Source organism: Anas acuta, chromosome 1 (assembly GCF_963932015.1).
Source record: "Anas acuta chromosome 1, bAnaAcu1.1, whole genome shotgun sequence".
NCBI classification, from domain to species: domain Eukaryota; kingdom Metazoa; phylum Chordata; class Aves; order Anseriformes; family Anatidae; genus Anas; species Anas acuta.
This window is the reverse complement of record NC_088979.1, coordinates 112,173,124-112,188,603: the sequence shown is the minus strand read 5'-3', so window position 1 is coordinate 112,188,603 and position 15,480 is coordinate 112,173,124. Positions and strand designations below refer to the sequence as shown.

General features: G+C 37.3%; 1 long non-coding RNA gene across 1 annotated transcript; it reads left to right on the top strand.

The window, feature by feature from the left end:
* Positions 1-2,319: 2,319 nt before the first annotated feature.
* On the top strand, positions 2,320-11,892 carry LOC137850224 (uncharacterized). Its single transcript, XR_011092381.1, has 4 exons — positions 2,320-2,579; positions 4,451-4,554; positions 9,116-9,173; positions 10,123-11,892. It is a non-coding gene; the product is annotated as an uncharacterized lncRNA (long non-coding RNA).
* Positions 11,893-15,480: the final 3,588 nt, after the last annotated feature.

The window sequence follows — 15,480 nt, the reverse complement described above, 5'->3', positions numbered from 1 at the left end:
TGAACAAAATTATTTTTTCCCCTGTGATGCTAGTGAACAGCATGATCAGAAAGTTGTGAGTGAATGGGAAATGAGAAGTCTGAACTGTAGAGAACATTTTCTTCTACAATCTTTGACTGTGGTGGGGCTCAGAGATGATATAGCTCCTCCGTGTATTTTTGCCTTAAATAGTATGTGGCTTGTAATGATGTTGCTATTTATTTGCTTCACACTTATAAGAAAAATAATATTTTAGGGTCTCTATCACAATACAGATTGATATTTTTCTCCCTCTGTATTATATGGATTATATAATATGTGAAAGGAGGGGAGGGAAGAGAAGAGAGGTACATATCCACATAACTCTAACCTTTACTTCAATTACTAAAGGAAAAGAAAAAAAAAATGAGCAGGTGTTTGAAAAACCCTGTCATATAAGATATCCACTTTGTTTGTAAAGCAAGAATATTGAAGTGAATCCACAATTGCTGGTTTCCTCAAGAAACAGTAACACTGACCTTCCTGTAATCCTTTTGACCTACTATCTTAAGGCTGCTTATAAACAGAAATAGAAACCACATGCTGTCAGCCAGAGCATCCTTAATTTCTCACCCTGAATAAAATAAAGTTCAATCCTTTGTGAAAATAGCTCATAATTTTTCTCATTTCTTATAGCTAAAAAGGAGCACAATGGGAAGTGACACTGAAAAATCACAAGTGGGTAAAAGTTGTGGCAACACCTTTTAGAGTTGAAAAATGTTCATTCAAAGGAAAAATCATTGTACTTTTATGTTTTGTTTTGTGTCTGTATGTTTACATGCACCCCTACAAACAGCTTCTCACCTATTTGCAAGTGGACAATTTCCCCAGCAGGTAATTCCTGAAGGAGTCTGACACAAATTACTGAACAACAGTTGATCTCATTCATGGTGACACTTGATACAGCCGATGTTTTTCTTCTTGCTCCCCAGTGTGCCAGGGAGGCTGCTGGTGGTGAACATGGGGTGAAGCATGCCTGCATTTGGGGATGGAGAAGCAGAGAAGTTTTAGTGTGCGTGGGGGTATCCAGTTCATTATTTGGTCATCCCAATGTATCCTGTGATGCTTCACTGAGCTGTGCATGGGAACTGGATTTCTTTAGGGGGAAAATAAGCTGCTCCAGGTGTCTGCAGGAGAGGAGAGCATGTGTGTCCAAACCAACAACTCTTTTTCAGCCAGCTCTGAGCCATGTGAAAAATTGTTTAGTCAGGGGACCAGACTAACTGTAGACCAAAACAAAACCCACCATACTGCCTCTAGTGTAGCTATGAGGATCTCAGAGCCACTTATTTCAACAAAATAATCCTTTCCTTTTATGCTAATTTACATGTTAATGGAGATAGAACCCAAAGTAAATTACTATTTGTGGAACTCGATATCCTCATAAACAACTTCTAGTCATGTAGTTAAAAAGTAATGTAAAAAATGGGATTGATAAAACAGCAAAACAATTTTTAAAGAAGTCTTTGTTGCTTTGGATGTCTGAAAAGTATTATCCATGTTAAAAAAATAAATCAGAATTCAAGTTGCATGTACTCATAAATACTCCATTAGAAGGGCTAATTGCCCTAAACCTCTGGAAGATAACCTGATTCCAGCTAACAAAAAATAACAGAAGTTGTAACTGTTAATTTTAAAAAACTTTTTTGTGTATTTCAGCAGTTTCTTAATGCTTCAGTCCTTTAGCTAGCCACAGTTGCCCCTGTACCTTGGGTTATCATCATGCATTATGCTAAGGAAGCATTGACTACGTAAAAGAATGGGTTACACAAACATCTCTCAGGACTGGGTTGGGTATTAATGATCCTGCAGCAGGGTTGGGGGATGCACTAAATCACTGTTATTGATCCTTTGGGGTTCTATTTTTTCATATGATTCTGTATCTTCTTGTTAGTGATTCCTGATAAGATATTATTTGGTATGGTATATATTGAGTCATTGGATGACGGATTGCCATCCCAGATATCAAGCAATTCGGGTGATGGATTTTTGTCCCAATGACAAGTTAGGACCAATTGCTCTAGCGGTCAAAGCAACTTGATTGTGCAGCCTTAGTTCAGAACAAAATAGAGTTAACAAGAAACCTTCTGTTCCCCTGAAGTTCCTCATTTGCCCCCGAGTTCCTCATTTGTAGTAAATATATGTGCCTGGATAATTCATTTCTTACCATGAGAATATTTCACTGTTAAAAAACAGTAAAGAAAATTAGATATGGCTGATAAATATATATTTGTAAGTTACTTCGAGTCCTGTAGACATTAAAATGATCAGTCATTTCTTTTTCAGGGACATGATGTGACACAAAATGGCAGCTGATCAAAAATTCTATTGCTGGTAGAAATGATTTCGGCTTTGAGGATGAGTTGTATATAGAAATGCACTTCAGCTCTGGTCTCTCCTGAAAGAAAAGTAAAATCAGTTAATTATATTCAGAGATGCTTATGCCACAGATGCTCAGTGTTTCAGATGCTGAAGCCACACAGAGAAGATTCGGGTGCAGGCTTGTGTCTGTGTGTGCTGGTCCCACTGGAGACTCAGGACTGGATCTTCCATACCACAAGGTGAGGATCCACTGCATAGTGCTTCCATCTGCTCACGTGTTGACCTTTCCCACTTCTTATATCTTTTCATTAGATCAGAGGCTAACTGTGTAACCCGTGCACCTTAATGGGCTAGATTAAAAGCCTTGCTCTGTTTGCACATTTGTTTGTATGACATGGAAGGCTGTCACTAAGAAATACTAAGACAACTACTAATACTAAGAAATGGCCTAAGAAAAATCTTCTGGAAGATCCTGGTTAGTGTATTCCGGCAAAAGATCTTGAATATAGACAATTTCCTTATTAGACCACAAACTGTAGTGAATTTTTGAACCAAAGAATGTAATTGCATCACCTGTATTTGTGCTTTAAATTTGTGAAATGCCATCAGTTTGGGGAACAAATCTCTACCAAGGTCATTTTATTTGCTGCATAACTTACATTTGTTCGCTTACATCAAGAGGACCCTGCAGTGCACAGTGGTACTTCGAGATGACAATTATTCTGATTTGGAATTTTGTGTACAATAATTAAACAGTCAGGCACCAGCAGACATGTGTTGCCCTGAGATAACATGCTCCTTGGAAGTATCATGAGGCAGAAGGTGAAATTAGTGCCTCCAATGACCTGGGAAATGCATTATCTCACCACTGCACAGGCTTGAGGGTGTATTGTTACTGTATACCAACTATTAGTGTTATTAGTTGCATCATGATTGATTGCACCATGTAAAACATATGTTTAAAACATGTTTGCCCTTGTGCATCATGTGGTAATGATGTCTGACTCTGAAGAACAGATATATCAGGTGTGAGTTGATAGGTGCATGCATTTTTTTTTTTTTTCCACTGGGATCTCCAAGGCTGGCAAAAGTTATCTTGAAAGAGACCTTAGCATCACAGTCCCACAGCTTCAGCAAAACCAACATCCGTGATGCGTGATAGGGAGTCCCCATGTGATTGGCTGAAGTGGAGCATCCACCGCCATTATGTTATAATTATGCTACGCATATATTATGAATATATTAATGTGTCCATGTGTTTGCATGCACAGACTGACTTTCAGAGTGTCTGCTTTTAACCCGCAATTAAATTTGTCTCCCTCCTGTGCTGTCCCCTGCTTCATTTTCTAGGTGAGTGATGGAAGCTCTTTCCAGCCCTGTGCAGCCTGGCAGTACCCGGGATGTGGGTCGGTCAGCCGCTTGATGCAGCTGTGGCAGACAAAGGCCTTTGTGCTGCTTGCTCCTTCTCACAGTTCCGCAGTGAGAGGCAGCATCAGAGAGAGGAGAAAGTGTATCTTGAATCTGAGCTACTCAGGAAATCAAAGGAGGCGGATTAAAACAAGAGCAGTGATTGATTCCTGTAGGAGATCGCTTTCCTGTTCTTTTTGATATAATGAACAGGATAATCAAAGCAAGGTTAGAAATGTCCCGTACCTTTTCTCCGAGGATTTTTGTGATGTCAGTTCACAAGGTAGTACAGTAATTGAACACAAATGTGATAATGATTTTAAAGTTTTTTTTTTTTTTTTTTTTTAAACTTAAGGTAATTTACACTTAGCTGTTCTGGCAAGGTACCTGTCTTATGAGTCATCAGGCTTGTGGTTAAGCATGTTAAACTATGCTATACCTGCAGCTGCTGATTTCTGTGCATCTTAGTGCCGTGTAGTCTTACTAAAAGTAGTCATGGTGCCTACATAAGGACTTGATTTTAAAGATAGGGTGGGATGTTGCTTTTTTAAGTTCAAGTCCAATAATGAAGAAAAAATAGGTTTCATGCTAAGAGAGGAGAGCATTTGATGGAAGGCAGCTGCTGTGGAAAGAGACACCAGGTTTGCTTGGGCTGTAAGGTAGCAGCCTACTGACTCACAGTAATTGCTCTTTTCTTTCAAAGATGACCTGGTGGTTCCTCAGCAAGGATTTCCAGAAGGCCATCAATGAGCAGGTACCCCTGTCCTGGCCACGTGCTGTGGCCAAACGTGTTTGCAGTCAGTAAAGGTGAGGTGGGTCATCCCTGGGCTTCCCTGGCTGCTCCATATCAGGGCCACCCTTTGTATACCTGCCTCTGTGTGCAACTGGGGGTGGCCCACAAGCCACCTCCTGGTGCATTTGCTGCCATAATATCCCCAGGGAATTCCACAGAAATGTTTCCTGGGATGACATTAATGCGGTGATCTTGGGTCCCCCTGCCAGCTCTCATCAGAGCTGGTACCACGTGAAAGCCCGAGTAGTGCTTTACTGTGAAGAGGACCATTATGTCCTTTACTGGCAATACCTGCCATGTAAGTGAAACGTGCTACTCTAATGTGCTTTAGACAAGTTGATTTTTTTTCCTTTTTTTTTTCTTTTTTTTTTTTTTTTTTTTTCCCTCCTTACAATGAGGTTAAGGTGGCAGTGTAGGATCTCAGCTAATTCTGTGCTGGCTTTCTTTGCACTTCAGTTGAATCCACATGGGATGGTGATATTCAGCTCTGCATTACTGCTATTTCTCACTTTAATGACCCTGGTAAATTTTTAATGATTGCCATCACTGTCAGAAGGGCACAAAGGGCCCTCGTCTGTCTTGATGCAACCTCAGAAAATACGCTTACAGATGTCAATTAAAATAATGGCATTGGTGGTAGGTCACATATTTTTATGAGTACCTACCTTTTCTTGCAAAAAGCAACATAAAAATTGCACTCATAATCACTATATCCACTTCAAAAAAAAAAAAAAAAAAAAAAGTAAATGTAGATGTCTTAGGTTTTGTTTTGATTAAGCAGGGCAGCACATTCCAGACAAAATGAATCGGGACAGGCGCTTCATAGAAATGGGCCTGATCATTTCAGTAAGCCAGAGTACCTAAGATATAAGATGTTATTTTAAATTAGGTATTCTGAAGTGTGAAATTTTCATCCTGTAATAGTTGCTTGAAAGTCTCTGTTGGAGAAATTCATTTAACATTAGAACCAAGATTTTTCCACCACTTAAACATTGTTTCATCATGAGTGATTTCTCTACCACAGCATAGCCTTTAAGACATAATTCTCTCAAATTATGGGGTACGTTAGCAGCCCTGTGAGCCAGGAACTGGATGTACAGATCCCCTGTTTTCATTAATAGCAGCAGTTGCATGCCTAATTCACTGAGCAGCACGGAGAAAATGTAGCCCCGTGGGTCAGTGTCAATGGATTCAATGAGGTCTTCACCCTCTAAAAATGTCATTAGTGGGAGTAATAGCTGTCTGTGGGCCCCAGAGCTCACTCCATCTGCAGCAAGCTGGCTCTCTGGAGAGCAGAAGTCTAACCCAGAGGTGCTCAAGCTCAACTGGGGAAGTCCCATCAATCATTGATTGTTGGCCAGCCATGTGGGGCCTTAGGAAGCCTGAAATACCTTTTGGAGAGCTAAGCCTAAAATGAGACTCACTTAGGTGAACAGGGTGGGAGTGAAATTTACCACCCTTCTCCCTCATCTTACTTCTTCTGTATCACCAGCTGACCTGAATGTACGGGTAGATCCTGACCCAACACCAACCCATCTCAAAACTAGATTTTCATGCGAAGCCAACCTAGGTCTTGAGCATGTTTGGTTTAGAAGAGGGGGTGCAGGGTGGTTCAGCATTCATCAGCAGGTGCCCCCATATAGCCTTTCATGCCTTGTTCAGTTGAAAAGCTGAGGCTCAGTTGACAGGTTGTGGACTCTAGTCAAGGATTAAAGAGGTTTGCATGGTTAAGTTTAAGGCAGGGACCTGGTGGCACTTCTGCCTAGAGGTGGTGGAGTGTACGGCAAAAGATAGTCCATTTCCTGAATCAAAATTGGAATTGGATATTTTTTCTTATTGTAACATATTCATGTTAAGATCTAAATTTTTGTAGAAGAGGAAATGAGTGATCCACAGAAAATTATTTTTGTAGAAAATTTAAGATACCATGGCTACAAATATGGTTGGATAAGAACCCACCTTCTTGTGCTGATCTTCAGAACAAAGAAAACTCAAGAATATTTTTGCTGTATGTAGCAGTTAGTATTTTAAGTTATACAATGTCCTGAATGTGGGATTGAGGAAGACTAGATGACCTGGGGAAACTTTGTGTAATCTTAATTGTATTAAAAAAACAATTAAAAATTTTAAGCATTAATATTGGGAACTGTAGGTCATTATTTTATTTATAAAGCATGTATTCCTGACAGATTTTTATTACGTTCTAGTGTTTGTATAACTTTGTAGTCTCTTTTGATTTTTTTTCTTTATTTTTTCTTTTTTTTTTTTTTTTCCTGTAATTATTTTCCACTTCTAAGTCATTTGATCTATGTTTTCTCTTAAACCTCTGCCTCTTTGTATAGATTGCTAGAAAGGAGTTCAATTACAATTTCGTCTCTGATATGGATATTTCTTTAGTGAGGATTGTACAAAGACATCTTCCTCAGGATTCATTTCAAACAGGGTTTCACATGTAAAATTAATAACCATTTAAAAAACAGCCAACCAACCAAAAAAAAACCAAAACCAAAAACAAAAACCAACCACCCTGATCTGAGTAGTCCAAGATGTGCTTCATTTCAGCTTTCTTCAATACGTGCTTGATATAGTAATGTAAACAGCAAATGCTTCATGTTTTTCACTACTATATAGATTTGAGTGGTGCCACGTCTATCAATTCTATATTTGTGAATTTTACATATGTCTCTCTAAGAAATACAGTAGCTTTTTGAAAAATGTAGGATGGTACCAGATTGAGTTGTCACTTTAGGATTTAACATTGCTTTTTACATATGCATTTTTTTGTTTAGGTTTTCTGTCTGTATTTATTTTATGTTTGTCTCCTATAGATAAGCATAACATAGAACTTTACAGTCTTAATTAGAGTAGTATTGTGGGAATACCTATGGATATAAATTTACACATTTGAATATAAACTGTACAATAAACCCTTAGTTAAAATTTTCACTTAAGGTGTTTTAAGCCTCATTGTCAGTTATGAATTATAGAGAGACTATTCACCCTACACTTACAGCACTTACTTTGATTGCCGAGTTCTGTGAGAATTTGAGTAATGATATTAATTAGTTTGGGTTATACATTTTATTAAATATAGTTTTCAAGCAATATAATTCTTGAAATCTGAAAGATGTGTATTAACCTACTTGGAGTTTATTCTAAAGTCAAAGCTATAGTTTTCTCTCTCTCTCTTTTTTTTTTTTTTTTGGTGTATGTATGTATTTAAATATCATATTTTCTATACATTCTACATTGTAGTGTTTTCCTATGAGGGAGGTGCGGCTTTGCAGAGAGATCTTGACAGATTATAGAGCCAGGCAATCACCAATTATATGAAGTTTAATAAGAGCGAGTGCTGGATTCTGCACCTGGGATGGGGCAACCCTGGCTTTATGTACAGACTGGGGAATGAGAGACTGGAGAGCAGGCCCACAAAAAGGGATCCGGGGTTCTAGTCAGCAGCAAGTCAAATATGAACCAGCAGTGGCCAGGAGGGCCAGCCTTACCTTGGGGTGCATCAGGCATGACATTACTAGCTGGAAGGGATTGTCCTGCTCTGCTCTGCACTGGTGTGGCCTCACCTCAAGCACCATCTGCAGTTTGGGGCACCACAATATAAGCAGGACGTAAAGTTATTAGACAATGTCCAAAGAAGGGCTACGTGGAACCTTCCCCATATGACTTCTGAAAAAAGACTAGGTAAGAATACCTTTCCTTGAAGAAGGCTTATCTCTGCAGTATCCAGAACCATTAGGCATAGTCTTCTGACCTAGAAAGGACAATCTTACTGCTAACCTGTTTTCAAGCAATTTGCACCTGTGTCAGTAGGAGGATTGAATAGAAAACAAAACACCATCTCTTTCTAGGCTTTGAATGGCAACTGGTGATGGGAGCTAATCTCCACTTGCATTTTGTGGGAATGGGAATTGTCGTGCTTCCCAGAAATGTTCACCTTTTTTTCACAATATCGAGTGCAAATCTGAAAACCAGTATATGCTAAATGGTTGCCTGGTGTGAAGGAGAGGATGCTTTAATACAAACTAGATTAAGGAAGAATGAAATGGCATTTGCAAACTGAAGGCTAAATCATACTAACCAGCTGCCTGGTTAGTAAGAAATCCTGCAGACCCAGGGAAATCTGTGAGTCCTGGGGAAGGACTTGTATTCCACAGCTTCTGTCAGACAGCCATCTCCTGAGGTACTATCTCATTTTTGTGCTTCTGCTATAAGTTATATTTAGTTATGGATTTTAGTTGCATAGTTAAAAAGCCTAGGCATTTATAGAAACATTTAGGGTTATATAATTGAATTCTGAACTTACTAACAAGGTGTGATGCTGTCTCTAGTTTCTGCTTGATGGAGACAGTGCACCTGAACAGCTATGCGTGTAATAAATTAGAGAAGAGAAAAGAGCTTCTATATAACTTTTCAGATATATTTGAAAATTATATTTAAGGGATAACTTACAACACAAAACAAAATAAAAAACACGAGGTTGAGACAACCGACAGATTTGTATATGCACATTAGCAAATGTTGGCACCTATCCTGACTAATTTATTATTTCTCCTTTGACAGCCTTCAAAAGTTCTTGGTTCCAGAATTTTCTTGAAGATATGTATATTTCAAAGTAGAGGTAAACCTTTACATGCAGGCTTCTCACTCATTTCTTTATTTCAGAAAACACATCATGTTGAATTTTGTAGTAATTTTGAATTATATAGTTCATGTTTTTAGTCTACATCCCTGTATTTATTATTCATGTTGTAGAACTTGTGTAAGAATTTGATGAAAACATTTCACCATCATTTTTTCATGTCTTTCTAAAATTTATTTTGAGCTGGAAGCATGAAAGACATCAGATTACTAGTACTTGATGCCGTAATTCAGCCGCATATTAAATCAAAACAGCCATCAGAAGAAACAATCTTACTCTGCTTCCTCTTCTGTTCCAACTAAAGTGCTTATGACACTGGGTAGTGATTGTTCTTCTGTTCTTGCTGTGGTTTGTCTACAAAACACACAAACATAGAGCCTTCAAACAAGCATGTGGATAGTAAAGTGTGTTGTTTTTCTTTTTTTTTCTTCTCCTCCGGTTACAGTTTACCATGAATTACAGACAGAAAAGCTCTACTGTTGTAACTTGACATATGGAGATTAAGTCTGGTGAATGAATGAACACCTTTTTCAGATTGCCATTGCCTTTCCCAACAACCAAAAACTCATTACATATACCAGTCTTTGGACATTTATTGCAAGTGTCTTTAGTGAAGCTTAGTTTTTATTTGTAGTTCCCAGAAATAAATGGGAATATTTAACTATTTATACAGACTGATCTTAAAGGTATTTCAAGCTGAAAGTTAAACAACAATAATAACAACAAAAAATGAAGTAGTATGTTTGAGATCTGCTGGAGTTGTAAGTCATGAAGCTCTGATTTCTACGGAGATCAGCTGTAAGAGATCAGCTCCAGGGTGCACACTGCTTTGAGGGGTGACCCTCAGATTTTTACCAACTAACTTGCTGTTATAGGTGGCTAGGACACCAGTGAAACCTTTCACCTCTTGTGTTTCTCTTTCTTTTAGGTAATGCTGGAGGCCTTAAACTGAGACAGGGCACTGTGTCAGCCTTTCTGGACTAAAACTCTGCTGTGTAAAGGCCTGTCTTTATGGGAGACCAGACTGATCCATTCTTGTCTTGTGGAGTGGTCTTAGAGGGGTGAGCATTTATTACAGCTGCCATTTTGTTAATTTACAGGTACATTGATTCTTCTTGTAATCTTAGTAATTTTCTCTCACAAGATTATTGTTTTATGTATGATTATGTGACATGTCCAACCCCCATCCCCCAACACACACACCTTTTCTTTCCGAGTCTGGAGACTTGCTAATTGTTTGGTCCTTATGAATATGTAAGAAGCCTTTTCTTCCTTATCATCACCTTACCAGCATCCCATACCAAATGAGCGTAGACCTCAGGCACGTATTTTGCATGAAAGCAATACTAATGTTATTCAGGTTTTCTTGGACAATGGGGTCCTGCAGGATCATGACATTTTGCAAAGAAGATGCTCCATGCATAGCATTCCTCAGTTTGTAAGTGTCATTACAAAACGGTTTCAGGTGTTTGACATCTTCAGTGTTTGGGGTTGAAAAAATATGGATAGCTATACTTAGAATAGTGAATGTGAAGAAAATAACAGATGGCACTGAATTCTTTACATGCAGACAGTGTTTTACTGGTTACCGTCCACTGTGTTTTACAGGTTATATGTAGTCTTCATTCCTATGTTATCATTTTGGGGCTGATGAAATGATGACAGAAAACATCTGGTGTGTGTCCATCACCTTGGTTTTGTTTCTCATCTGTGCCATAAGAACCAACTATGAAAACACCTTAATTTCTGCAGATATGAGAAAGATGAGTTCCACTGACTGTATAGATAGAAATAAGTCAAATATAAGTGTTTAAGTTGATGCAGCATATTTCAGCTTGGTGGATAAAGTAGACTGTACTGGCCTAAGGTTTCTATCTTAATGCAAGACTGAGATCAGATTTCCTCTTGTGGAACCCATTCTGTTGGTGTTCAAGATTACTGCTGCTAGACTGCTCTTATTGCTTGTCTTGCAGCATCGCTACTGGCCTAACAGATCTTGTGAATGGTATCAAGTTCAAATGAGTCTAAAGTCTAGAAGCATTTGAATGAATGGTTTGTCTCACTGTCTTTCTGCTGTTTCTTAAATTTTTGCAACGATTTTCTGTTAAACTTATTAAGATAGGCTACACATTTGATAGCATAACAGGTCATCTCCTTTACATTGGCATACAGATGTTCTTATTTTATGCGATGGCATCAAGTTCTTGTTTTTCTTGCATAGGTGAGTAAATGAAGATTCTAACTCCCTCACATATGTTCCCTTGAGTTTTTATTGAAATTACTTTAATTGATTTAACTCATTCAGTGCTTTAATATTTGCCTATTAATAATTTTTATTATATCAGTAGACTGACACCATAATCTTTTCCATAACTCTGCAAGCCTCCAAGAGTTTGGATGTAGCTATACACACGTTGCTACCAAAGACACTTCAGAATGCTATCTTTTTTACTATTTTATCATTTTGATCATCCGCCAGGAGTGTTTGATAGGATAAGATTTTTTTTCAGTGTAATATCAAAATTACTAAGTAGATGATATGTGCTTATTTCAGAGATAAAATTTTGAGAACTTTCTACTCTTTTAGTATTAGACATGCAGCGCAACTGCAGATATGGATAATTTGTATTGCAGACCTTATATCACTGTTGGAGAAATGTGAGCCAACAATAATTCATCTTTGTTACCTGATCATAGGCAATGGATGCAGATTTTGCTGGTAAGAAAAATCTGAAAGAAAATATTTATATTATTTAAATATATATATATATAAAACATAATATGTATTTATTTCTATATATATTGTGTATATATATATATTATAAAAATATAAATATATCAGTATAAATTGTGAATTTACATTGTTTGAGGAAATGTGATACCACTCAGAGAAAATGAATGATGCATCTGTAGAGTCAATTAGGGCTTGTAGTAAAACATTAACCTTAAAATCTGTGTTTGAAAGTGCACAAATGGGAACACACTTGCTCTCTGGAATTTTTAATAGCCCTTATATAATTGTATATGTGAGATGCTTGTACATGGGCCTGGTAGGAATTTCAGGATTGAAGTAGTTCATGACATGTCAGTGTAATTTGAACTGGAGGTAATGAGGATTACACCCCCTTACACTAGAGATGCATTTGGCCCCAAATCTTTGAATCATTGTATGAACAAGTGGGAAACGAAAAGCGAAATTATCATAACTCTTTTTTTTTTTTTTTACTAACTTTCTAAACCAGGAAATAGACTAAATCTTCATTCTTTTCCCCCAAGATCTTAATGACTATCTTTATACTTTTTAGTGTAGAATTATTATTAGTGTTGCTACTATTATTATTATTACTATTACTGTTGTTATTACTATTATTATAATTAAAACAAGAAATGCGTTTAATGTCCTCGCCTTTAAGACAGCTTGGGGAATTTTCCTGTTTGATCTTCACTTTTATTCTTTTACCCTTATGTAAACTTGGATTTACACTCCATCTCCTATTGGCAATCTGCCATGTCCTTCCGTGCTCTCATTTACTTGTCTCCTTTTTTCACTGCTATCTTCTGATGCCTTTTTCAGTAAAATTATCAAGCTCTTGCTTACACTATGGGTGAGTTTCGTCCAGTAACTAATCTAAATATGCTTTTTATGTCTGCATGTTCTTTGTGCCTGGAACGAGTTCTGCTTTAATGTTGCAATTACCATTACAGCTGGTTGGAAAATCAAATTTTTTCATTAAAGACCTTTCACAAAAAAAAAAAAAAAATCTTTTTAGAAAATACTTCCACTGGACATCATAAAGTGTTCCCATTTTCTCTGTTATGTTTTTTAATATTTTGTTGAGACTTTGGTATATTAAAAAAAATAAGAAATTATATTAGCTTTTTAATATATCATAGAAGGCATACAAATGTGAAAAAATATTTTTATATGCTAAATCTTGTTTTTACATGTATTTTGATGGTGCAGTAATATGTTACCAAAGTATAGAAATGAGTATTGTATTATTTACTATCACAAAGGGTAAGAATAAACTAGTGTGTCTTGTACACCACAGGCTGATTATGGTTCTCATAAAGAACTGCATCATAAAAATTGTTTGAAGAAGAACTGGATGAATTTACTTTATTTTTCAAGTTTTGGGAAGCAATTTTATCTAAATGCTTAAAATATTTGAGTTTTAATACTGTTTAAAATGTTCTTATAGCATGGGGGTTTATTAATTGCAAAGCAATCTGCAAATTAAATTGCAAATATAGGAGTTCTGGCTGACGTAGTTACTTCATGCTACAGTTTTCCTTGTTAAAAATTTGGAAACTATAGCCAAAGTTTTATAAAATAGGTAATGGATTGGAAGGTATATATCATCACTATATATGGTGCTCTGAGTCTGTAAATAACATCCCACTCCCATGTTTCTTTTTTTCACTGTGAAAAATGGGCTCTGTCAAATCTGAAGTTGTATATACCAAAACAAGAGTAATTTTGGAAAACATTGGCTTCACAGTTTGGCTGTGAAAATTGAAATGAAAATGGGTTATGGAGTCTTTATCCATTCAGTGGTTTATTTGGCAGCATGAAAACCACCTGATGGTCTGGCAGAGGGAAAATCCTCCATGACAAGGAACCTGGCATCAAACCAGTTTGATGGTACCATAGCAGAGTCAGGTGGGTAGGGTCTCAGAGGTCATGTCCACATCACACACCACCACGTTCCTCCAGATCATGGGTAAAAAATAGCAATACTTCTATTCAAATCATTCTAATATTTTCACTGTCTACAGAGAACAATGCAGTGTATTATTTCTTCAGCTGAAATAAGAAAACACCCCAATGGATTGTGCTTGCTGAGCAATCTGGTTGTAAAGGCATTATGGCAAACTGTGTGTGCCTTCTGTAGAGAGAAATCTAAGCTGGAAAACATTGTACCCTAGCTTTATCTAACACTGGGTGATGAAAACACTGATCTCAATCATCAGCCCAGTCCTGGTGTATAGATATACCGTGAGGGCAAAAAAAAACAGCTATCTTCTATACTCTTCTTTTCTGTCTCTGATTCAAACACGTAAATTGAATCAAGCACTTTTATGTACATATTACATAAACTGTAACAGAGGAGCTGACAATACAGCCTCACTGGTGCTATTACTGTAGACAGTGTTTGTCATTCTCCTGTTTATTTTCCATAAGATTTTTTACTCTTGGGAGTCATCATAATACAAAACCTAGTATTGTCAATCCTCAGATGATGTTTTGTTTCTTTCTAGCTTTAGTTATGCTCAAAAAAAAAAAAAAAAACGTGCAAATATCCATCAGCCCTCACAGCATCACCGTGAGAAAGCATAAGGAGGAATTTCTGACCTGCTTCACACAAAGGAAAATGAGGCAGTGCAAGAAAGGAGCTGCTGAAGGTCATATACCCAGTCTGTGACAGAAACAGGGTCAGAACTCAAGACATGGTTATTAACTTTATTTCCCCACCCCCTTTTTTTTCCCCTCCTTACCACCTCTATCCCCACTGTCAGTGTGTCTTTGCTTGGGACAGGCTGAAGTGACTGATTTACCTTTAAAATAACTAACTGGACAACCTGTTGTTCACCAGTCAATACTGACTCATATTGGACCATCCTTCTTCATATATTTCTCCAGAAGCTTAATATAATATATTTAACACTTATAATATATATTTAGCACTTATGCTATAGCTGAGTTTTGTCACCAAAAAGGTAGGAAACCCGTTACATTGGACTCCATGAACCACTTACTCAATAGAATCAATATGCGGTTCCTGCCCTAAAATACAATTTTATTTAATTTTTAAAATACTACAACTGTACTACTACTGTTGTAGTGACTGTTCCAAAAAGATCGCATGGTAATTCCTGAAGTTCTGGTCTGGAGCCAAAGAGCCCTGTTTTTCAGCTGTTTTTCAGACACCTTGTGTGATCTTGAGGACTTCGTTTGTTACTTTTCTCCACTGGTAAGAAAGGGCAATAATGATTCTCTTACTTTGAGATCTTAGATGATGGTCTCAGATGCTGTGATGAGCAGGTGAATAATTTGACAAATTCACTTAGAGTTTGTCAAGGAAAATTAACCAGTGAAGGAGGGACATACTTTGCAAGAACTAGTGCCAGACCGGGAGCAGCTATTTTTTCCTTACTTTTATGTTATCCCATAGTGAGGGCAAAATGTCAAGACTTACCTTTACTTTATCTACCTCTTTGGTCTGATTGCATGCTACTGATGTATGACTGTTTAATGTTGCTGTAGTTTTGAACAAAACACTAG